The following is a 25,043-nucleotide window of genomic DNA, read 5'->3' as shown; positions in this document are numbered from 1 at the left end:
ACCTTTCTCAGAATCAGTTTTCTCATCTGTAAAATGAAGATAAAAAGAGCAACTGCCTCCCAGGGTTGCTGCAAGGATCAAAAGAAAGCGTATATTTAAATTGCTTTGTAAACCTTTAGTGACATATAAATGTTAGCTATTATTGTTATTGCATCAATTTGAGTCCAAGTGCCTTTACATTATTGTATGTTGCTCTCTTGTTTATGCTTATTTCATTCCTGAAACTCATGTCTTCCTACATTTCTGTGAATTTTTAATATTAATTGTTTCTTATGGCCCAATATAAATCCATATGCCACAATTTATTGAGTCATCCCCCTGCTTTGTTCTCAGTATTTTGGGGGGCAACTGCAAAAAGTTTGTTGTCAATATTTTGCAATATATGGGCCATCTCTTTTTGTCTTTGCTTTCCTTTGGGTATATTCCTAGTATTTAGATTTCTGCATCAAAGAGTATGAATGACATAATGTTTTTCTTGAATAGTTACAATTTATTTTCTAGAATTCTTGGACAAATTCTCAGCTGTAACCCCTCCTAACATTAGCTATTCTATTTTTGTCATTTTTTGCCAATTTGTTGAGTATAAGGTAAAACTTCAGAATTAAATTTTCATTTCACTTATCATTAATTAATTAGATTATTTTGCCAGATAGTTTTTGATTATTTGCATTTCTTATTTTGAAAACAATTTGTTAATAACTTTTGTATATTTGTGTTAATTCCATTTATATCTGGATATCAGACTTTTACCAAAAATATTTAATGCAAAGATTTTTCCTAATTGACACTTTCATTTCTCATGCATGCTACATTGGTTTTGTTCATGCAAAAGGTTTTAGGTTTATGCATTTGAAATTGTCTGTTTTGTATTTTATAACCACCATTATCCCTTGACTAGTTAAGAATTCTCCCTAACCATAGTTTTGAAAAGTATTGTCTTCCGTTCTCCTCTAATTTTTTTAAAAAAGATTTTATATTTAGAACATATCAGTTTGGAATATATGATGTCAGTTGATATTACAAAACTAAGAAGTGTTAAAGGGCTTTCCTATTTTTCCTGGTAGTTCTTGTCATAGAGAGAACCCTTACCCTGATCATTCCCAATCTTTAATTTGTCAAACACTGTTGTTTCTCTCTTGATTATCTACTCTATTTGTATCATTGATTTATTTTTCTATTTTTGACTAGTGGCAAATCGTTTTGGTGTGAGCATTTTATATTATAGTTTGACAGCTGGTATTTCTACTTTGAAAAAAATGTCCCTTTTGATATTACAGTTCTTTTGTTCCTCCTAATGAACGGTGTTATTGTCTATCTCTATAAGGTAGACTTGAACAGTTAGGTAGCACAGTGGATAGAGCATTAGCATTGGAGTCAGAAGGATCTGAGTTCAAATCCAGTCTTGGACTCTTACTAGCTGTGTGACCCTGGGCAAATAATTCAACTTTGTTTGCCTCAGTTCCTTATTTGTAAAACGAGCTGAAGAAGGAAATGGCAAACCAATCCAGTGTCTTTGCTAAAACAAAACAAACCAACCCAAATGGAATAACAAAGAGTTGGACATGACTGAAATGACTCAACAACAACAAATAAAGGTAGATTTTGGTAACTTGTTGGCATAGTGCTAAATTTAAAAGTTAATTTAGGTAATACAATTATTTTATTTTTTGTTAGCCCCACCATGAATGGTGAATGTCTCTCCAACTATTTGTCTTCTTTTATTACTATAAAAATTTTAAAGCTGTACTGATATGTCTTTTGTGTGTTAATATCCAAATATTTTATGTTTTGTGTAGTTATTTTGAATGGAAATTCTCTTTGTAACTGTTCTTCCTTGGCTTTGTTAATAAAATACAGAAAAACTAATCATTTCTGTGGCTTTATTTTGAGTCCTGTTACTTTGAGTCAGTAAAGCTATTAAGCATTTTTTTGGTTACCTTGAGGGTTCTCTAAATAAACCAGGATTTCATCTGCAAATAGAGATGATTTTGCTTCCTTTTGCCTATACTTACTTCTTAATTCTCTTCCCCCCGTATAGGTAGCATTTCTAGCACTACATAGAGTAATAATGAATATTCTTACTTTACCACAGGTCTTGTTGGGGAAGTTCCTAGTTTTTCTCTATGAAAAATAAAATCAAACTTTAATTATTCGGATCGCATTAAGTGCTTCTTAGTGTTTTTTTAAAACATAAATGATTGATGTGTTTTGACAAAGACTTTTTCTGCATGTCACATGTGATTTTTTATTAATATGATTTATTATTTTATAGTTTTCCTAATGTTAAACCAACCATTCCTCTATACATAGTCTAAATCTAACTTAGTAGGATGGTGTAGTGGTTAGAAAGCTAGCTTCAGAGTTAGGAAGATGAGTTCAAGTTCCATTTCTTATACATACTGACTGTTTGATGCATCTCTCTTGCTGCTATGAATGCTGGGCATTGTTATCTGCCTTCCTACATGTGCTGTCTCACCACAATTAGAATGTCAGATTCTTATGGACAGAGATTGTCTAGTTTTTATATTGGTATTCCAAGTGCTGACAACATAGCATTAAATTCATTCTTTTTCATTCATTCATTCATTCATTCATTCATTCACCTATTTCACTCATGCTCCATGAGGCTTTCTTCTTATTAAGCCATATATGCTATAATTAAACCTATGGAATCAGGGTTCTGTATTTGGAGGAAATAATTGCTTGCATTTATATTATACTTTAATGTTTGCAAAGTATTTTACAAATACCATCTTCTTTTATCTTCACAACAGCCCTGGGAGTAGGGGGTTATTATTATCCCCATTTTACAGACCAGAAAACTGAGTCTCAGATAGGTAAAGTGACTTATCCAGGGACACACAGCTAGTAAGTGTCTGAGGCCAGATTTGAACTAAGGTCTTCCTTTCTCTGGGTTCAGTGTTCTATTCGATTATACCAGCTAGGTGCCTCTTGCATGGTATAGTAAATTTTGCACAAAAACTTTCGATGACAACAACAAAACATAGGTGTTCAATAGGGACATGCCTCTCTACATTTGTTTGAATTCATAGATCCAAAGGTAGTATTGGGAACCTGAGGGTTGGAGAGATATTGCATAAAAACTCTTATTGAGCTAGTGGTATAGTGGAATAAGGATTGGCTTCTGAGTCATCTTACCTGAGTTAAAATCCCAGCTCTGTTATCTATGTGACTTTGACATTTGAAGAATAAAACTGGGAGAAAGCACGAATAGATTAAAAAATGGAGAAGACCCCTAAAGATTTTAGAATGAATTCTTTCCACATTCAGTGACAGTAGGCTCTATCATCATGTATCTGAATAGGTTACATAGGGAATAAATGGTACTAAATCAAAGAAAATTGTGAAGAACTGTTGGGCTAGGCGAACTTTACACAAAGCAGGTCCATGGTGGAATGATACATTTTTAAGGGGCATATTTTTTCAAACAATATTTTCTGATATTGCAGTATGTTTGTGTGTTTACTAAATATCCATAATTGAAAAGGTAAGAGGAGAGACCACTAATCAAAACCAGCAATTCCTAGTCAAGCACCATAATTCAAGTATCAGAATGTCCTATGCAGGTCCAGGAGTCACAGGAGCTGGGGTGGGGAGGGAATTAGATAGGGTAGTTTTGGTGTTGGGTGTATTTTAGCTTAAAGGCAGCTTGGTGTGTCTCTGGGTAAAGAATGTCATCCAATCAGGAAGAAGAGAATAGGACCTTTTGTTTTGAATGGGAAAGCTTCCAGACAACATTACTAGATGTTGTCATAAAGGGCTAATATGTTGTTCCTTGGCATCTACATCTTTTTAAATACCTTCAAGTTTTTGGCTAAGTTCATTATTTCATAATTCTGTGTTCATATCATGGGCACTGAAAAATTAAAGTTCAAAGCCACCTAAAGGGCAATGGAAAAATACATGGTGGGCATAAGTAGGATGCAATATGCTATAAACAAAGAACTGCACCAAGAAAGCATAAAGGGTATTATCAGAGAGTTATCTGGGAAAAAATGGACCAATCAAATAGCAAGAGCCTAGATCCCTGATGGTCACCTCAAGTGCTCCATTTATATCCTTGCAATGCCAAGAGATATACAGAAAGACTCCCAGCATGTCAGACGGGCTCCTGGTAGAAGATTTATGATCTTCCTGACTCTGAAGCCAGCTCCCTATTCATGATGCCATGCTGTTTCTCATGGTACCAAATCTCTTAGTTGATGAATTTCAAAGCAAATACCAATCTGCACTGGTAGAGGGCATAGACAAAATCAAAGATCTGATCCTTTGGAGTAAATACCCACAAGAAAGAGATCACAGATCCTTCTAAGTATCAAAGTAATAAAAATCAGACATCACTTTATTAGTGTCTGCTAAGCAGTCCCTTTTTTTATTATAGATTCTGGTGACACTTCTAGTTGACAGGCTTTTTAAAAATAATATTTTTCCTAATTATATGTCAAGACAATTTTTAGCATTCATTTTTATAAGATTTTGAATTCCAAATTCCCTCCCCCCTTCCTTCCCTCCCCTCTTCCTAAAATGGTAGACAATTTGGTATAGGTTATACATGTGTTATCATGTATATCATATTTTCATATTAGTCACAGTTAATGAAAGAAGAATCAGACCAAAAGAAAAAAACCACGAGAAAAAGTAAAGTAAGTGAAAAAATTATGTTTCAATCTGCGTTCAGAGTTCATCAGTTCTTTAATTGGATGTAGGTGGATAGCATTTTTTTTCATGAGTTCTTTGTGTTGCTGAGAAGAGCTGAGTCATTCATAGCTAATCATCACACAATGTTGCTAATAGTGTGTACAATGTTTTCTTGTTTCTGTTCATTTCACTTTGCATCAGTTTGTACAAGTCTTTCCAGGTTTTTCTGAAATCTGCCTGTTCATCATTTCTTACCACACCATAGCATTCCATTACATTTATATGCCACAGCTTGTTCAGTCATTCCCTAATTGATGGGCATCCCCTCTATTTCTAATATTTTGCCAACATGAAAAGGGCTGATACAAATATTTTTGCACATATAAGTCCTTTTTTCTTTTCTATAATCTCTTTGGAATACAGACCTAGTAGTGGTATTGCTGCCTTAAAGGGTACGCACAGTTTGGTTGCCCGTTGGGCATAATTCCAAATTGCTCTCCAGAATGGCTGGATTAATTCATAACTCTACAAAGAGTACATGTGTCTCAATTTTCCCAAATCCTCTCCTACATTTATCATTTTCCTTTTTGTCATATTAGCCAATCTGATAGGTGAGAGGTGGTACTTCAGAGTTGTTTAAATTTGCATATCTCTAATCAAAAGTGACTTAGATAACTTCTTCCTATGCCTATGGATAGCTTTGATTTCTTCATATGAAAACTGCCTGGTCATATCATTTGACCATTTATCAGTTGGGGAATGGTTTGTATTCTTATACATTTGACTCAGCTCTGAGAGGATTTTTTTCTTAAAGGAGTGAGGTAACAAGTAGAAATGGTTAGTATAGAAGTTTTGAGTCTCTTCTACATAGACTGTAAATAAAAGGAGTCTGAGAACTCTTGAGCTACTATAAGATTATGTTGTCATTTTTCAGTTGTATCCCAATTTTCTGTGACCCCATTGGGGTTTTTCTTGGCAAAGATACTGGAGTTGTTTGCCATTTCCTCCTCCAGCTCATTTTACAAATGAGGAACTGAGGCAAACAGGGCTAAGTTATTTATCCAGGATCACACAGCTATTAAGTATCTGAGGTCAGATTTGAAGTCAGGAATATGGGTCTTCCTGACCCCAGGCCTGGAATTCTATCCATCATACCACCTAGCTGTCCCAACTGAATTAAGGACTTAAGGCAATTAATTAGTGGTAAAATTTATGTCCCAATAGCATGGTGCCATAGCTTGTTGATTTGGGTACCTGTCTTTTAAAATCTATGTAACCTCAGGCAAGCCAATTAATCATTCTGGGCTTTGGTTTCCTCATTTGTAAAATGAGATAGTTGGGCAATATGACCTCTATGGTCTCTTCAGACTTTGAGCCTATGAGACTATCACTGCCCTCAGTCTATTACCTTCCACGTGAAGGTCTTGCTTTAATTTACCTTATTTCAGATTTTAAGAAAGGTTAGGCCTTTCTGAAACTATAGTATATAGTTTTGCTCTAGTTTTCTTAGAAGCAGTTTGGTGGAATGGTAAGCATGCTGGGTCTCCTGGATCCAGATTTGAATCCTGGATCTTCTAAGTCACCTGTATGACCTTGGGCAAGACAATTAACCTCTTTAGGCCTCTGTTCCTCATCTGTAAGATGAAGGGATTGGGTTAGATGATTCCTTGGGCTGGAAGGGCCCTTAATTTATGCTTATTCTATGATTAAACAACAGCCTCTCTGGAGCTTAGTTTCCTTATCTATAAAAACAAAAATGTCAGACTAGATGGTATCTAAGATTCCTTCCAGCTTTAAATCTGTGATCCCGTGATCTTCTGGATTATCAAGAAGAGGATTATTAATAGACATTCTCTGCTATTTCTTTTTTTTTTTTTATAAGCAGTCGGGGTTAAGGAACTTGCTCAAGGTTACACGGCCAGTTATTTCTGGGTGTGGTGCTGAGTGTCTGAGCCCGGATTCGATCCCAGGTCATCCCGACACTGGAGCTGGTGCTCTTACTCCCTGAGCCACCTGGCCGCCCCTTATTCTCTGTTATTTCAAACAAGTTATGAGAATCTAGGAGTTCCCGCCCTCCTCTCACTAGTCTTCTTAACTTTTAGGCTATAAAATTTGAAAGAAAACAAACCCATATCATGATGCCCCATTAATTGTTCCTACCTGTCCCCTTTCCAGTCTTTGGTAGATTGCTAAGTGTCCCCACCCTCACTCCCTCCTTCCCACCTTTTTGCTCTAAATTGGCATATGGAGCATGGGGCCGGGGGAAGTATATTTATATAATTAAACCATGCAATGATTCTCAGAAGAACTAATTAATTTCAAAGACAACATTAATTGTCAAAGACAAATGGATGCAAGTCCCTGCCCCATAATTAACCTGCCCAATATTGACATAGGAATTGTCTGGAGCAGATTAGACAGTGGCTAGAAAAGCAGGCGGGGAAAGTTGAGTGACAGCAGCTCTATGGAGGGGCCCTGCCTCCCACCAGGAGAGTTCATCTCCTTCCTGAAAGAGACGCCTTTAGGGATCATGGAATTTGAATTCCCTGTGAATTTAGTGTCATCTTAGCTTGACCAGCTCTGGAAGAACATATTAACCTCCTCTTGTGATTTTCAGAAAACCATTCTAATTTAGCAAGTAATTAAGGGTCACATGCAGGATAAAGAGCCAGATAATCTTGGATTACTCACAGGAAGCTTTGTCTCCAAGGCAACCCCCAGTGGAGGGGGTGCTAATGCTAGGGTCAGCCAGTTAATGAACTGTGAATGGGAACCGGCTCCAAAACCCCGGTTAGAACCAAGGGAATGGAAATAATGATCATATTGCTATTTAATGATTCAGCCACAGAAAACAAATGCTGTGCACAGCAGTGGGAGGTGAAGGTGGAGGGGGTGGGGACAACATTTAGAGAAGGGTTATAGTTGTCACTTACAGAATTCAATGGTCCCAGCTCTGGAGGACTCAATCCCAATCACTATAGCTAACCTTTCATTTGAGCTCAAGTCAGGCCAGCCTTCATTCATGAATTGTACCCTAGCCTTGTATAGTTTGGCTTCAATTCTTCATATGACCTAATTGCTGCTTAGTCTTCTGGTTTTTCTCAATACTTAGTGTCAGGAGACATACAAGGCTATGAAAGTGACTATTGGGACTTTGAAAAAAGAGACAAAGGTGATGTTGTGGGCAGAATCTCTGGTATTCCAAATCGGCCTTAAAAAAAGACCAAAATAATAAAAAAAAAAAAACATCATTTACCAACAACCATCCTGCAGGGTTAACATTCCAAAGTACTGCAAGAAATTACATTGAAACTACATTGTTTGGGCTTGGGAATAGTAACAAGGTTCAGGGGCATACTTTTTTTGAAGTTAAGACAAATGGTAAAGGTGAATAAAATCTGTATATGGGAATAGATGTACTGAAAAGGAAAATATGAATCTCAGTCTTTTTCCCTTCCTGCCTCTCCAATTTTTCCTCCTCCTCAAAGGCTCAGTTTCAGTACTACTGCCTTCAACGAGTCTACTCTTACTCTTGAAGCCTCAATTATTTCCACCTTCCCAGAAGCCCTGCAGCCTGCACCTCATCATTGAGTACATGACATACATACATTACCTTGTTTTATTTAATCATCATTTTCCTAGTATTAGTCTTGGCTGCCTCAACTAGACTGTAAGTCTTTTGAAGCCAGAGAGCATGCTTTAAACCTCTCTTCCTCCCACCCCCCAAGTTTGGCATCAGGGACTCAATAAAAATTTGTCAATTAATTACTAAAACAAAAAAAGAACTGGATTTACAAGCAGGATCATGACTTGATTGACGTAACTGAGACGTAACAGGTTGGTTTATACACCTGAGACTAAGAGTCAATCAACAAGTATTTATTACATTTTTAAAATGAATTCATTTAAAAAACTTTTGTTTTTATATATTTATTTATGGGTTATTATATATAAATATGCATTTATATATAATTAATTTTTGTTTAATTTATTTCTATGTACCAGGCACTCAGCTATGAGTACTAGGAATACAAAGGCAGGCAAAAACAGTCCCTGTCCTCTATGTGCTCATTTTCTTTTTTGTTGTTGTTGTTTTTTGCTTTTTGGAGGGCAATTGGGGTTAAGTGACTTGCCCAAGGTCACACGGCTATTTTTTGTGTTAAATGTCTGAGGCCGGATTTGAACTCAAGGTCCTCCTGACTCCAGGGCTGGTGCTCTATTCACTATGCCACCTAGCTGCCCCTAAGTGCTCATTTTCTAAGGGCATGGGAGTATAGGGGAAGAAAACATTTGAACCACTATATACTTCAAGATATATACTCTAGGGCCAGCTAGGTTGTGCAGTGAAAAGAGCACCGGCCTTGGAGTCAGGAGGATATGAGTTCAAATCCGGCCTCAGACACAACACAAAACTAGCCATGTGACCTTGGGCAAGTCACTTAACCCCAATTGCCCTACCTTTCCCCCTCCAAAAAAAAAAAAAGATATATGTTTTGCAGAAATTGCAAGTGATTTCCGAGGGAAGGCACTGGCATCAGAGGAGACCAGGAAGGGCTTACTGAAAAGAGTGGAATTTTAACTGAGACTTAAAAGAAGCAATAGGTGGAGATGAGGAATAATTCTAGACCAGGATGGAGAACCTTTGGCCTTGAGGCTACATGTGGTCATCTAGGTCCTTGGGTTCAGCCTTTTGATGGAGTCCAAGTTTTATAGAACAAATCCTTTTGTTAAGGGGATTTGTTCTTCCAAGTTTGGATTCAGTCAAAGGGCCGAATTTGAGGACCTAGAGGGTCACATGTGGCCTCAAGGTTGAAAGTTCCCCACCCCTGCCCTAGACTTTTAAGGAAGAAAAGGCAGGATGAAAAATTAAATCAAGCTCCCTACATGAGGAAATAAAGCAGTTAAGCATAAGCTTGTGAGCAACCTGGAATAGAGGATAGAGTGCTAGACCTGGAGGCAGGAAAACCTAGGATCACATCTTGCTCAGATACTTACTAGCTTGAGCAAGCTTCAGTTTTCTGATCTGTAAAATGGGCAAAATCCACCACACAGGGCTGAGGTAACTCACAAGTGGTGAGTTAATATGTATAGAGCTCTTTGTAAATCTTACTTTGTAAATGTTATCTATGCATCTATGTAAATGTTATCTATTATTATTAAGTGGAAGGGACAAAAGAAAAAAGGTACCTTTGAGCAAGTCTTTATTATAAATCTTCTAATTAGAAGGAGAAGGCAAACAGGATATTTTTAGAGACCTGCCAAAACTGACAAGTCATGGGATTCAGGTTTGATGAGAGACTTGATCTTTCTAACTTATCTTTACCAAAAAAAAAAGCCTATATCACATTATCCATTGCTAAATCAATTTTTATAGTTCTTTATCCACTCATTCATGCAATGAGCATTTATTAAACACCACTTATGGGTGAGGCAACTGTGCTAGGTACTAGAAATACAAAGATAAAAGGAAAAAAGAAACAGTTTCCACCCAGAGTGAGGTTTGTGTCTTTGGGGAGGTTATATTTCCCTAGAGAAGTAAGAATAAAATCATTTGAAGAGGGACATGAGACTAATGACTAAAAGGAAAGAGAAAGGCTTCTCATAGGCAGTGGCACCTGAGCTGAGCTTTGAAGCTCAGGATTCAAAAAGGAGAGTTGAGGAAGGGGTGAATCCCAGGCATGGGAGATAGTCTATGTAAAGACATTGAAATGAATTGCAGTGTTCCAAGGCTGAAGCTGAAGGTGCACTTCCAGGGCAGCATGAATAACTTTGTCCAAGCTTCCTCATTCCATGCATCTGGTTCCAATAGGTAAAACACCTTGGTTTATTTCTTTGATTATTTGGAAACTCTTTAGAATGCTAAATAACTGAAAACAAAGATAAAGAAAAAGCAATGGTGTATGAAGCAGAAATGCCTAAGCCTTAGGGACTTCCAAGTGTTTCCAAAAAATGTATCAATTGACCGAGTCCTACCATTACTGGAGAGCAACTTCACACAAATGAGGCCAGACCAAGAGGGTTCAGTAGTTCAGGAAAAGGAAAAGAAGATTCATTAAATTAAACTCAATTTTAAGGAAATTTGAGGAAATTTCTATAGGAAATTCACTGAAAAAATTCAAGAGGAGTTATAAGTTAGAGACTGATGAAAGCTCAATGATTCTTTAGGAAATTTTATTAAGAACACAGAAAGTATTGCATGTTTGCTGACAAAAGGTGGGAAAGGCAAGAGGAAACTTAGTTGGACAAATGAGAGCTTCACAAAGAACAAATATCTCAATTTCTAGAATTAAGAACTGGAAGGGACCCTGAGAAATCAATAAGCCACTCCCCTCATTTTACAAATGAGAAAATTGAGCCCCAGAGAATATAGGTGCTTTGTTTAAACTCACACAGGCAACATTATCAGGATAGGAATAGGTCCTCTGATTCCAAATCCATGTTTTCTTCTGCTATACAATATTGCCTCATCATTATAATAGCATTTATAATTGCTATCATAACATCATGGCAAAATGAAAAGTGGGATAGGAACCAAGGAAGAATTGCAAAGAAATACTATTAAGAAAGAAATACTGCAGCATCTGGTTAAAATAACCAAAGTAGAAAATGAAATATTAACTTTCACAAAATGTAAGCAAAATAAAAAATAAAAACCTTTAAGAAAAATATATTGTCTTTAAATAGAAATCTATTTGTAAGTCTCAAAAAAAGTTGAAAAAAGCATAAAGGAAAACATTCTCCTTTTTTTAGATGAGGTATAGAAATGCATATACAAAAAGGCCAAGGTATTTATCCTCTCTCCTTGAATTTCTAACTTTATCAAAAGTTTTTTAAAAGTTGGAGCAAAAAGTTGTGAGAAAATAGGGTACGGAAGGAAGGGAACATGAGGTCAGGAATTAAAATAGGGAGCACATTGGGAGAGTGACAAACTACAGTGGAGTAGGGCAAGGTCTCCTAAACAAATAATTAAGTAGATTGTCAGTACCTGTCTACATTTAGTGGACAATTAAGTGATAGTAATAAGTAATAATTATATGTAAATATTTCCAAGGGCTGTAGTTTTTGTTGACACGAGTTCCCCCTCTAGCTACAAAGACTGTAATTTTTCTATGCCTTAGTGGTAGACTGTCTTTGAAAGTTGCTCTGCAGGGAAAATTTTTTTTTTCTTTTTCTTTATTGGATGCTTTGCAGGGGTGTCAGGCAGATCTGGTAGTTACACTGTTAAATAATTCTTTAAAAACCAACCAGGACCAGAGCCAGGGCCCCAGCCCCTAGCTCTGAATCAGAAGCAGAAGGGGGAAGAGAAGCAGAAGGGGGAGAGGAGAGGAGGGGAGGAGGGGTTGGGACCTTCCTCATACCTCCCTGAACCCAGGCTCCCTTCATTGTGGCCCAACGATTGGGCCCCCAGGTGGCCCTGATTGCATCAACATCCAGGTGTGGATAAGGTTGACAGTATGGGAGTGGGGGAGGGCAGCCAACTGTGGTCCAGATGTGGATAATGGTAAGCAGAGAGGGTGGGAAACAGACAGGTGTTGTCTGCAAGAGGTCAGAGTGCTCCTAAGGCAGGAATGGGGAGTTAATGGGAAAAGAAAAAGAAGAGATGGCAAGGGATGAGGAATATTGCAGTGATGCGAGAACATAGCCCTGGGGTCCAGTCCTGGGTGGCTGGTCAGGGCAGCAGATGGTTTAGTCCCCAGACCAAGGTCCTGCCCCAAACCTGTGGTGGCCAGCTCACACATTGTGGGTCCTCTTGGTGAGCTGGGGCTCCTTATCCACCAGCTTGGACTTCAGGTGTTCCTTGTAGGCTAAGATGTCACCAGACCGCTTGGTGATTGTCTGCTTCTCACAGACCCAGATCTCCTGGGCAACCTGTTGGGAGGAGCTGGAAGTCGTGGCTGACTGGCATCATGCCACCCTTGAACTCACTGATGGCATCAGCCAAAGCATCTATTGTCTCAATGTCTAAATGGTTAGTAGGCTCGTCCAGGAAGAGCATGTGGGGGTTCTGCCAAGCCAGCCAAGCCAGGCACACTCGACACTTCTGCCCATCTGAAAGATTCTGGATTGGGCTCACCTGCTGTTTCCCAGTCAGGCCATATTGACCAATTATCTTTTACCAATTATACAATAATTTATTTCAATTATCAATTACCAAATACCAAATATCATTTCCTCTTTCTCTTTGATCTCCGGGTAACACTTCGGCATATATTTTAAGGGGGACAGATCCAAGTCCAGTTGCTGTTGTAAATGCTGATGATAGCAGCCAATCTTGACATGAGAGTGTTTTCAAATCATCCCATCTGTGGGCAGCAGCTCTCCTGTTAGCAGCTTCAGCAGGGTTGACTTTCCAGCTCCATTGGGCCCCACTAGAGCCACACGTGTATCCAGGTCAATGCCAAACTCCAGGTTGTTATAGATGCAGGGCCCATCATCTGTGTACTTGAAGCTCACATTCTGCACCATGATAACAGGTGGAGGAATCTTCCCACACGGCGGGAAATAAAATGAAAGTGTCTTATCACTAGCAACTCCCTCTGTCAGCCCTGATGCCATCATCTTCTGCAGTGTCTTCTCTTTGCTCTGGGCCTGCTGGGCCAGCTTGGCACTGCTATGACCAAATCGAGCAATGTAGTTCTTCATGTGAGCAATCTGATCCTGTTCCCAGTGGAAATGTTTCATCTGATTTTCTTCCAGTTCCAAACGTGTCTTCACATACTGGTCACAATTACCTGTGTAATACTTGAGTTTCCGGTTGTGCATGTGGATGATATTAGTACAAACACCATTCAGGAATTCCTGAGAATGGGAGACGAGGACTAGAATTCGTTTGAAGGTCTTCAGTTCTTCTTCTAACCAAACCCAGGCATCCAGGTCCAGGTGGTTGGTGGGTTCATCTAATAGCAGCATGAAGGGCCAGATAAAAAGGGCTCTGGCAAGGGCAACTCTCATTCTCCAGCCCCCACTGAAGTCCTTGAGTTTCTTCTGTTGCATGGCAGGTGTGAAGCCCAAACCATGTAGAATTTGAGAGGCCCTCATCTCTGCCTTGTCAGCATCCAACTCCTCTAATCATTCATATAACTCCATCGGCTTCTCACATTCAGCATCCTCATGGGCAAGAGGCTCAGCCTCTCTCTCCAACATGGCCCGCTCTGGATCCACCTCCATCATGCACTGTAGGGGTGTCTTGTCACTGGGGGGCATCTCCCTAGTCAGGTGGTAGATATCAATGTGCTCTGGAATAGGTACTTCCTGCTTACCAATGGCAGAGAGCCACATGGATTTTCCAATTCCATTCAGCCCAATGAGGCCATAGCGACGTCCTGAGTTCAGCTCTAGCTTTGTGTCACTGAGTAACTTTTGACCATGGAAAGTGAGGGAGAGGTTAATGATGTGGACATCAGTGCTGTTGGGGTGAGAGGCCAAGACTCCAGTGACAACTCGGGCAGCAGCTTTCTTCATCTCAAAGTCTTCCAGCTCCTTGGTCAGCAAATCCACTTATAAGGATTCTTTGCCATTGGCTTCCTCATTTTTCTCCTCTACCACCTGTGGCTCGGTGACAGCATCTCCGTTTTCTTCATGCCCCTTTCTAGGCTGCTGCCTGGCTTTGGAAGCTTCCTTCTTCTTGGCTGCCTTCTTCTTGGCCAGATCAGAGGGCATGGTGATGGGCCACAGGTGTTACAGTTCTTTCAGCTTAACCGGGCCTCGATGCTCGGCCTCTGTCACAACAGAGCCTCTGCAGGGAAAATTAAAGTCATCATCTAACGACCAGAGGTCTGATGAAGGCCCTCGCTACACTTGTCTATGCTGGTCCTTGGACAAAGGATAGAGACCCAGTCCGTCATCCAGTTCAAAGCCTTTTCAACTTGGTAGGATGTGATAGCTTAGTTGTTGAAGCCGTCAAGGACCCAGGGTCATCTCTATGTGGTGAGAAGGCATCAAAGAACTTGATCAAAGGGATGAATAATAGAATGCAAAGTCCTTGAAGATAGGGATAGCTTTGTTTTGGTACCCCCAGGGTACAGCACATAGCAGGTGCTCAATAAATGCTTGGTACTGAATCCGCAAAATCCTCGTACATTATCATAGCTCAGAACACATTGGTTGAAGCCATTACTTGGCTATTTCTAATGGCAGGGAAAGAAGGGAGGTCAAAAATTGAGAATAATAAGGGGTATTTAGGCATGTACTGGGTTAGGTAAGCCTTCTTTGACCCACTGATAGGACAGGCACCCGAGTCACATAGATGAGCAGGCATGGATAGGTTACGATTTGCTTCCCTGGGGGGAATACTCACATTGATGAGATTGCACATTCATTGAGGTATGCAAACATTTTTGGAATGCTAACACAGTGTCCCTCATCTTGTTCATGCCAGATGACACTCCAACTTAACAAATTCTCTAACAAAGTCTCTGAGAACTCAGAATCAGCTCCTTTTCATAATGAGATAGCGAGTAGTGATTTAGGAGAATTTTTGCAGTTACTAGTCATTTCATAATGTCTGCATCCAAGGCTGCCCAAATTAAGAAACTTCCTCCAAGGATCAGAAGGCACGGGTGACATTAACAACCAAAGTAAAGCTGGAGGCCAATGGATCAACAATTCATAGACTTTGTAGAATCCACTTCCTATCATCCATATTCTTTTTTTTTTTTTAAGCAATGGGGGTTAAGTAACTTGCTCAAGGTTACACGGCCAGGTGTTTCTGGGTGTTGTGCTGAGTGTCTGAACCCGGATTTGATCCCCAGGTCATCCTGACACTGGAGCCGGTGCTCTTACTCACTGAGCCACCTGGCCACCCCTAAGCAATTGGGGTTAAGTAACTTGCTCTAGGTTACACAGCCAGGTGTTTCTGGGTGTGGTGCTGAGTGTCTGAGCCCGGGATTTGATCCCCAGGTCATCCTGACACTGGAGCCGGTGCTCTTACTCGCTGAGCCACCTGGCCGCCCCCATATCATCCATATTCTTAATTTCCAGTTTGCCAATTTGCTTGTCTTAATTTGATGGGCAGATCTCAGCTGTACTGATTTCTGGATTTGTTAATGGACCTGGAATCTCCACTCCTTTTCTTTGATTTTCCTTTGGGCTTTCATTTGGTGTTTACTCTGACACCTCAGTGTGACATCCTGTTGACCTGTCTCCAGATTAAAGTCTTGGCTGGTAATCACACACACACATACACACACACACACACACACACACACACATTTATAGCTGGTAATGATCCTCAACTACAGTGCCCTAACAAAGAAATATTTGTAGCTGGATTTGAATCAAGCAGAATGAAGTTCAATAAGGATAGATGGCTAAAGCAAAATAAGCAATAATTAATACTAGAGGGATTGTGGAAAGACAAGAACTTTTAATAGAGGTAGGAACTGGTTCAAACACTCTGGAAAGTAACAATGTAACAAAAGTGACTAACATGTCCATACCCTTTAACCCAGGGATTTCACTGTTAGTGAATATATGGATATATATTGGAATATAAATGGAATATATGAATATAGTGGAATATATGTACTCCAAGGAGGTCAATATAAATAAAGGTAAAGGCAATAAAATAATAAATAGAAGAAATTGATAAGAAAAAATCCACATATATAAAAATATTTATAGTAGCATTTTTTTTATAGCAGCAAAGAGCTAGAAATAAAGTAGGTGTCCATCTATTATAGAATGACTAAAAAATTGTGGTATATAAATGTAATATAATATTACTGTGATGTAAGAAACAATAAAAATTATGACTACATAGACATGAGAAGATATATATGAACTGATGAAAAGTGAAGTAAGCAGAACTAGGAAGACAATGTACATAATGCTGACTAACATAAATGAAAAGAAAAAAAAACCTGAAATTAATTGCTGTGAGATTATAATGACCAAGTTTGGCCTCAAAAAGGGATCCTCCTTTTTTCCTCCCCTTCTGATTCTTTGCAATCTCTGTTTAATCATTCTGACTGACAATTTTTGGCAAATGGAAATTGTTTCTCACTTTCATAGTTTCACCCCTATCCCTTTTCTCTTCATTGATTCCTCCATTTGGTATCCTCCCTCTCCTGGAACCTTATGTAGATTCTGTTGCCACACGATGCTGTTGATTGACTGAGTGCTCTAAGTGGGCTTGAAAAGCTATAAAAACCAAATTTGTACCCTAGGAAACTGAAACCTCTACCAGTGAGTGGTTTTCCTTAACATGCTATTAAATAATTTTATTTTCAGTTTGGCTGCTTAAGTGAATCAGATTCTTCCTGGGCTCTACAGGAATTTGGTCTGAGAAATTCCCCAACACTTTCATCTTATAAATGCTTAACAAATGTTTGATGAACCTATTTGGAGGGAAATTGAAAAAAAGCTCCACCGATGTGTCACAGTCCCTGTCACTGACAAAAGATACTTAAGACAAAGTAAAATCTACCACAAATCAACTACCTTTAGATGGTACACTAATTAACCTTTGATACTTCTAGGTCAAAAAGTAAATGCTACTCTTTACCCCAGACTATAAAATTATAAAATTCCCTTTCCACCCTTTTCTGTCTACCCATAGCACTTTTTATTTATATTGTACGTTCTCACATTCAATTATATTAGATTTAGTACTTGATTTTGGATTGCTTTGTGTTAGTGATTATTTCTTTATAAATCTCCTCACACACTAGACTAGGGTTCTTAACCTTTGGTAATCTAGTGAAGCTTATGGACCCCTTTGTGAGATAATGCTTTATATGCATAAAATAAAATACATAGTCTTGTAAAGGAAATCAGTTATATCAAAGTAAAGACGTGATTCCCCCCCATCCAAGTTCATGACCTTCCCAAAATTTATCCATGGACTTAAGAACCCCTGCATTAAACCAATGGCTACCCACCTTTTTAAGTATGAAAGCCCAGTCCTTTTTTTTTTTTTTTTACTGTTAAATAGTTTTACAATCTGTTCCCTACATTTGATTGAGTGTACTAATATAGCTTGATTAAAAAAATACATGTCAGATAATTGCTATGAATTCAGTAATACATTAAAATGAACATTTAATCTCAACACATTTTAACAATGTTTACATGTACACATTTCTGCTAATAATAACTGACATGCATATAGTTTTTTAAGGACTGCAAAGTGTTTTAAATATATTCTCCTTTAATTCTCAAATATAGCTTTAACCTGACTTACTTAAACAGGCCACTGATGCCAAAAAGAAAAGAAAAGAAATAGAAAAAGGAAAAGATATTGATTTTGAATTATCACCATTTCTTACATAAGTTTAATTGATGTAAATCAGTTGCCATAATGAAAAGTCCAAAGGAGTTCAGAAATTGCTTTAGCTAGTGGAGATCTCCTTGCAAAGCAAGGAAAAATAGAAGCCAGGAGTAATACATTATAAACACTTTATTATAATTACAACAAATACTTTATTTTATAAATGTAATGAATATAATTAAAACATCATGAAGGAGAATGGTAAAAGATCACAATGATTACTATTTAAAACATCAGAAAGCAAGTATATAGAGTATCAGTGTGAGACCCATATTATCCTGAGCATTTGTAGATAAAAGTGCCAGGAAGACAGCATATAGATGGAAAATAGAACAAATTCATTGTTTCTGAGTTTCTATAACAATATTTTCATTTTCAGGGACAGGGAAACCACTAAATTTGGACCTCAATTCTTCAGCCTCTGATGTGTAATATGAGAAATCTAGAGTGGTATTTAAGAAGATAAAATCAGGAAGAACAGTTGTATCAGACTAGTATATTTAATCTGGTTTGAGGGGACACAAACTTAAAAGCATTTGAAGGATCACTTTATAAGGTGTCTCAGAGGGGGGAACATACTAAAAGAATGGAAAAATCATCAATATAGTATTAGCCGGAAGCAGAGCCAGGATGGCAGAGTAAAGGCAGGCACTGGCCTAAGCTCTCTCAAATTCCCTTCCAAATCACTTTAAAGTAACACCTCAAAATGAATTCTGGAGGTACAGAACCAATAAAACAACTTAGAAAATCAGCAGGAAAGCTCTGTATTACCAGGGTGAGAGTGGAGCACAGACAGCACAGGTCACACCTGGGCAAGATGGCAGGTCACTGATCCTGAGGCAGCGTGAAAGCTCTCAGACCACAGATGCCAAGGCAGGGGGTGGTGGCAGTTGGACAACTGATCAGAAGTACATCACAGGGGATGTTTTTCCAGGACTGAAAGCAGGACTGTCGTATTGCCCATAAAGCTTCTGGATCCCAGTCCCAGGGTGCAGCACTAGCAGGAGCAGGGGACACAGATCCAGGGAAGAAAAGAGCGCTTGCTGTCATTCACAGACCAGAGTAGGTACAGGCCAGGGGCGCAGTGCCCACACCTCTCCTTAGATCATAGTGCCTTAAAGAAATAAAAACTTACCAACCTCCAGAACTAGTTCTGAACACAGGGAACATGAATAACCTGAAGTTGGGGACAGTGTTCCTTCCACTCAGGTGACAGAGACCAACTTTAACATAAAAAGTGAAAACTCAAGAATAAGCTGGAAAAAATGACCAAACAACAAAAGAACCTGCCCGTAGAAGTTACAATGGTGACAGAGAAGATCAAAGCACAAATCTAGAAGATTTCAGCTACATGCAAAGCCTCAAAAAATGTGAAGTGGCCTAGGCCTCCCAAAAAAGAAGTCCTAGAAGAAGACAAAAAGGATTTTTTTTTAATGTTTTAGTTAATTTTTTTATTTTTTAGTTTACATCATTCATTTCCACAAGATTTTGAGTCACAAATTTTCTCCCCATTTTTCCCCTACCCACCACTCCAAAACAGTCATCCCACGGAATATCCCTTCCCCCAATCTGCTCTCTCCTATATCTTCCCCCATCCCCCCTCCAACTTTCCAGTAGGGCATGGTGGATCTCTATGCCCCAGTACCTGCATATCTTATTTCCCAGTTACATGTATAATAATGATGATGATGATGATGATGATGATGATATATTTTTAAACATTTGATTTTAAATCTTTGAATTCCAGATTCTTTCCCTATCTCCCTAGTTACCCACCCTTACTGGGAAGATTCAATATAGGTTGTACATGTGTAGCTATGCAAAACATTTCCATACTGGATATATTGTGAAACATTATATATTTTCCTATGCTTGCTATACTAAAAAATATGACTATATTTTCCTCCATCCCATCCCACCACCACTTGTTCTATTCTCTACTTTGATCCTGTCCCTTTTCAAAGGTGGGTACTTCCAACTTCCCTCCTCTTCCATCATCCTCCCTCTCATCTCCTTCCCCCCTACTCTCCTGTAGGGTGAGATACCCTATTTAGTGATTATGTCATTCCCTCCCTAAGCCAAATTCATTGAGAATAAGGTTGACTCATTCCCTTTTGCCTTCCTGTTCTTCCCCTCCATTGTAACAGTTTTCCTTTGCCTCTTCTATATGAGATAATTTACCCCATTCTATCTCTCCCCATCTCCTCTCATTATATTCCCTTCTCACCTCTTAATTTTACCTTTTAAGTATCATCCCTTCCTATTCAACTTGTCTTATACCCTCTCTCTATGTATACCTGTAAACATATATACACACATTGACATATGTATTCATATGCCCGTATACCCTCATATATTGACATATATATATGTATATACATATATATATTTATATTCCCTTCAACTATCTTCATACTGAGAAAAGTTTCATCAGTTACAATTATTGTTTTTCCATGCAGGAATGTTAATAGTTCAACTGTGATAAGTTCCTTATGATTTCTTTCCCCTGTTTACCTTCTCATGCTTCTCTTGCTTCTTGTATCTGAATGTCAAATTTTCTATTCAACTCTGGTTTTTTCATCAAGAATGCTTGAAAGTCCTCTATTTCACTGAATGACCATATTTTCCCCTGGATGACCATATTTTCCCCTGAAACATGATACTCAGTTTTGCTAGGTAGGGGATTCTTGATTTTAATCCCAGCTCCTTTGACCTCCAGCCCTTTGATCCCTCAGTGTCGAAGCTGCCAGATCCTGAGTTATCCTGATTGTGTTTCCACAGTATTCAAATTGTTTCTTCCTGGTTGCTTATAATATTTTCTCCTTGATCTGGGAACTCCAGAACCTGGCTATAATATTCCTAGGAGTTTTCTTTTTGGGATCTTTTTCAGGAGGTGATCTGTGGATTCTTTCAACCTCTATTTTGCCCTCTGGTTCTAAAACATCAGGGCAATTTTCCTTGAGAATTCCTTTGAGGATGATTTCTAGGTTCTTTTTTTGATCATGGCTTTTAGGTAGTCCAATAATTTTTAAATTCTCTCTCCTGGATCTATTTTCCAGATCAATGGTTTTTCCAATGAGATATTTCACGTTGCCTTTTATTTTTTTCATTTGTTTGGATCTGTTTAATAGTATGTTGATTTCTCATAAAGTCACTAGCTTCCATTTGCTCCAATCTAATTCTGAAGGAATGATTCTCTTCAGAGAGCTTTTGAGATTCTTTTTCCATCTTGCAAATTTGGCTTTTTAAGGCATTCTTCTCCTCCATTGCCTTTTTGAGTCTCTTTTGCATTTGAGTTAGTCTATTTTTTAAGGTGTTATTTTCTTCAGTCAGGTTGTTGACTCTCATTTTATAATTTTCTTGCATTTTTCTCATTTCTCTTTCCAATTTTTCCTCCACTTCTCTTATTTGGTTTTCAAAATCCTTCTTAAGCTCCTCTATGGCCCGCAAGCAGTTTATTCTTTTCTTGAAAGCTTCTGGTGCAGGAGTTCTGACTTTGCTGTCTTCCTCCTGTTCCACGACCCGATCCTTTTTGTACCCAAAAAAGGAGTCCAAAGTTAGATTACTGTGCTTGCCTTGCTTCCTTTGTTTGCTCATGTTGCCACTCAATTACTTGACTTTTGAGCTTTTTGCCAAAGTAGAACTCTGCTACCAGAGCAGGGAGCTTTGTCCCAAATTTCTGGGATTTTCTCAGCTCCTGGAGCTATTAGTTGGGTGCCTTCTCTGAAGCCTCCCCACCCTCTGGCAAACTGGTCATGCACCCCAAGACCTCCACCCTAGAGTGAAATCCAGATCCAAGCAGATTAAAGCAAGAGCAATTACCCCTCAGACTGGTTGCTTGGTCCCCCTACAATCTGCAGGCCAGGAGCTCTGAAGCAGCTACATGGTAGGGGCTGCATGGCTGCCGCCCCTCAGCTGCTTCTCACCCTGGGGGGCAAAGGTCGACTATGCTCCTGAATTCCCAGGTCCCAAAGGCCACACTGCACTGACCTCTCACTTTGTCCTTAGCATCTATGGGTTAACAATTCTGCAAACCACCACACCTGTTGGTGATCTGAAGTCCCTCCTTCTGGTGGCTGGTTGTGGCCACCATGAGGCTAAAACCTCAGGCTGGCTCAAGGCTGGGCTCGGCTCCCAACAAGTTTCGATGGCTGCTTCCTGCCAGCCTGTCTGGCTGTCTTCAGCGGGAGGTTAGCTTCTCTGTGTCATTTTGTGGGTTCTGTGGCTCCAAAGTTTGTTCAGAGTCACCTTTTACATGAATTGGAGGAGCTGGAAGTGGGAGCCCCCCGGAAGTCCTGTTTTTACTCCCCAAAAAGGATTTTAAAAAATCAAGTAAGAGAGGTAGAGGAAAAGTTGGAAAAAGAAATGAGAGTGATGCAAGAAAATCATGAAAATGGGGGCAGCTAGGTGGCGCAGTGAATAGAGCACCAGTCCTGGAGTCAGGAGGAGCTGAGTTCAAATCCGGCCTCAGACACTTAACACAAAAATTAGCCATGTGATCGTGGGCAAGTCACTTAACCCCAATTGCCCTCCAAAAAGCAAAAAAAAAAAATCATGAAAATAGTCAATAGCTTGGTAAAGAAGTGCAAAAAAGTACTGAAGAAAGTAATACCATAAAAAATAGAATAGGCCAAATATTAAAAGAGCCACAAAAATCCACTGAAGAGAAGAGCTCCTTAAAAAGAATTGGCCAAATAGAAAAGAGGTACAAAAATTCACTGAGGAAAATAATTCCTTAAAAAGCAGAATTGGAAGCCAGCAACTCCATGAGACATCAAGGAACAATAAAACAAAATTAAAAGAATGAAAAAAATAGAAGAAATTGTGAACTATCTCATTAGAAAAACAGCTGAGAGGGTTCTGGGAAGATAATGGAGTAGATTAAAAAATTCCAGCTCTCAAGATTAAAGATAAAATAGTACCTCAGGGCAAACAAAGTGTGGGAGTTTGTAAAAATAAATAAGAATAGGGTCACAACAGGAGTCTGTCTTCCTGGACAATCCAAGAAGATGGAAGAGACATCCTTGGATGAGGTTGGTCCCAGTGCACAGCAAACACCTCCAGGCTAGGGTTTGTGTATGACAACAAGTGGCAAGCCCTGGGGTTAGCTGGTTTGGGGGGTTGTCTCTCAGTCCCAGCCACTGTAACTTGTGCCCTGGGATAGTGAGGGGAGTTGGGCATCTGAGCTGGGGAAGATGGAGGGAACCTCCGCTGACAAGGACCACCAGATTCAGCGGTGCTGCGAAGAGCAGTGGGGGGGAAGAGGGGGAGAAGGAGCCAACACATGCCTGGTGAGTGCAGAAGCAGGGGGTGGGATGCCCCTGATTGTAGACACCAACAGCAGGCTGGAGTTTTGGCTTTGGTTCCAGGTTATGGGGAGAACTGAAGATCTGGGGCAAGAGGCACCATTTTCCATACACCAGAACTAGAGGCAATTACAAAAATTAAGCTATTACTACTAACAAAAATGCACAGGCAAAGGAGAAAGAATCCAATCATAGAAAATTATTATGGGAATATTGAAGACCGGGGTTCATCTTCAGAGAAGGATATGGAAAGGTGATCTGCTGCCCCCTCCTCGCCCTCTCCCACTGCTCACCCTTTCCTTTTTCCCCATTTTTTGTCCCCTTTCCCTTCCCTCTCCCCATCCTTTCTCCTTTCTCCCTTCCCTGGCCTAGACGATACCGTGGTGGAGACAGCCGAGGAGGCCACGGAGCCCGCCAAGGTGGACATCACGGGGCTGTGCCAGGCCATGTTCTCCAAAATGGACACGTACTGATGGGTGAGCTGACAGCCACCAGTGAAGATTACAAACTTCTGGAAAATATGAACAAACTGACTAGCTTGAAGTGTCTAGAAATGAAAGATATTGGAGTAAACATAAGTAGAAACCTAAAGGACTTAAACCAGAAACATGCCGCCCTTCAGCCTTATCTGGATCAGAGCACTTCAATTGACGAGCGGGTAGCCACTCTCCAGCAAGCAGCTTACAAGCTGGATGCGTATTCAAAGAAACTGGAAGAAAAGTACAAGAAGCTAGAAAGGCGATGAAAGGATTCTTTAGCACAAAGACTGAAACTGCAAGAATGTTTTATAAGAAATATGTGGGATGGGACTTTATCACTAGGCTTCAGTTCCCAAAAGGGAGCTGTGCTGCTGACCCAAGGAGAATCCCAGCCCCGCCACTGGCTGGATGTGTAACTACCCCCGCTGTTTTCCTCAACTTATACCCCTGGAGCCTCACCTTAGCTTGTGTTTCCTTGTATGCCCTGGACCAAGGCTCAGAAATCAGGATCAGCCCTGTCTGGAGCAGACACAGATGAGAGGTTCTAGGCTCCCTGTCTTCTCCCTTGCCCCACCCCGTTCATAACCTGTTCTTCAGCTTAAATAATAAATGCCAACATATGAAAAAAAAAAAAGGATATTGAAGCAAAGAAACCATTTTCTACCCCAAAGAGTAACATCAAATGATCACCTGCCCAAAAAGAATTTAAAGAAGAACTTTTTTCAAGTTCTTTTAAAATGTTTTAAGTCTTTTAAGACTTTAAAAATAAACTGAGAGAGATCAAGGGAAAACTAAAAAAATCAAAAGAACACAGAGAAAAACAAGGAGATTATGGAAAGAAAGTGGACCAATTAGACAAGGAAATCCAGAATTTTAAGGAAGAAAATGAAGCTGTGAAAATTAGAATTGGGCAAGGAAAAGTCAGTAAAGTCATAAGAGATTAAGAAATAATTAAATAAAATATAAAGCATGAAAAAATAGAAGAGAAAGTGAAACATCTTCTAAGAAAAACAACTGATCTGGAGAACAGATCAAGAAGAGAAAATGTAAGAATAATTGAACTACCTAAAAGCTATGAACCAAAAAAAAAAAAAAGAGAGAATTTTGATACAATCAAATAAGAAACAATTAAAGAAAATTGTGCTGAGGTAAGTAGATCAAGGGGGGTATGTAGAAATAGAAAAAATCCAGAGATTACCACTTAAAAGAGATCCTGTGAGGAAAACTCATAGGAATATTATAGTCAAATTCTGACATCCCCAGCTCAAGGATAAAATATTAAGAGCAAGAAGAAAAAAAAAACAATTTAAAGATGATGGCGCCGCACTT

At 39.2% G+C, this 25,043-nt stretch overlaps 2 pseudogenes; one reads left to right on the top strand and one right to left on the bottom strand.

The window, feature by feature from the left end:
- Nucleotides 1-11,850: 11,850 nt before the first annotated feature.
- Nucleotides 11,851-14,387, bottom strand: LOC138171552 (ATP-binding cassette sub-family F member 2-like; annotated as a pseudogene).
- Nucleotides 14,388-23,681: 9,294 nt separating this feature from the next.
- On the top strand, nucleotides 23,682-23,980 carry LOC138172435 (biogenesis of lysosome-related organelles complex 1 subunit 2-like; annotated as a pseudogene).
- Nucleotides 23,981-25,043: the final 1,063 nt, after the last annotated feature.

The sequence above is a fragment of the Petaurus breviceps genome, unplaced genomic scaffold (assembly GCF_028583685.1).
Source record: "Petaurus breviceps papuanus isolate PSGF00001 unplaced genomic scaffold, PetGlider_PUasm1.0 128, whole genome shotgun sequence".
NCBI classification, from domain to species: Eukaryota; Metazoa; Chordata; class Mammalia; order Diprotodontia; family Petauridae; genus Petaurus; species Petaurus breviceps.
Note: the sequence above shows the minus strand (reverse complement) of the source record. Positions and strands in the feature narration are given on the sequence as shown.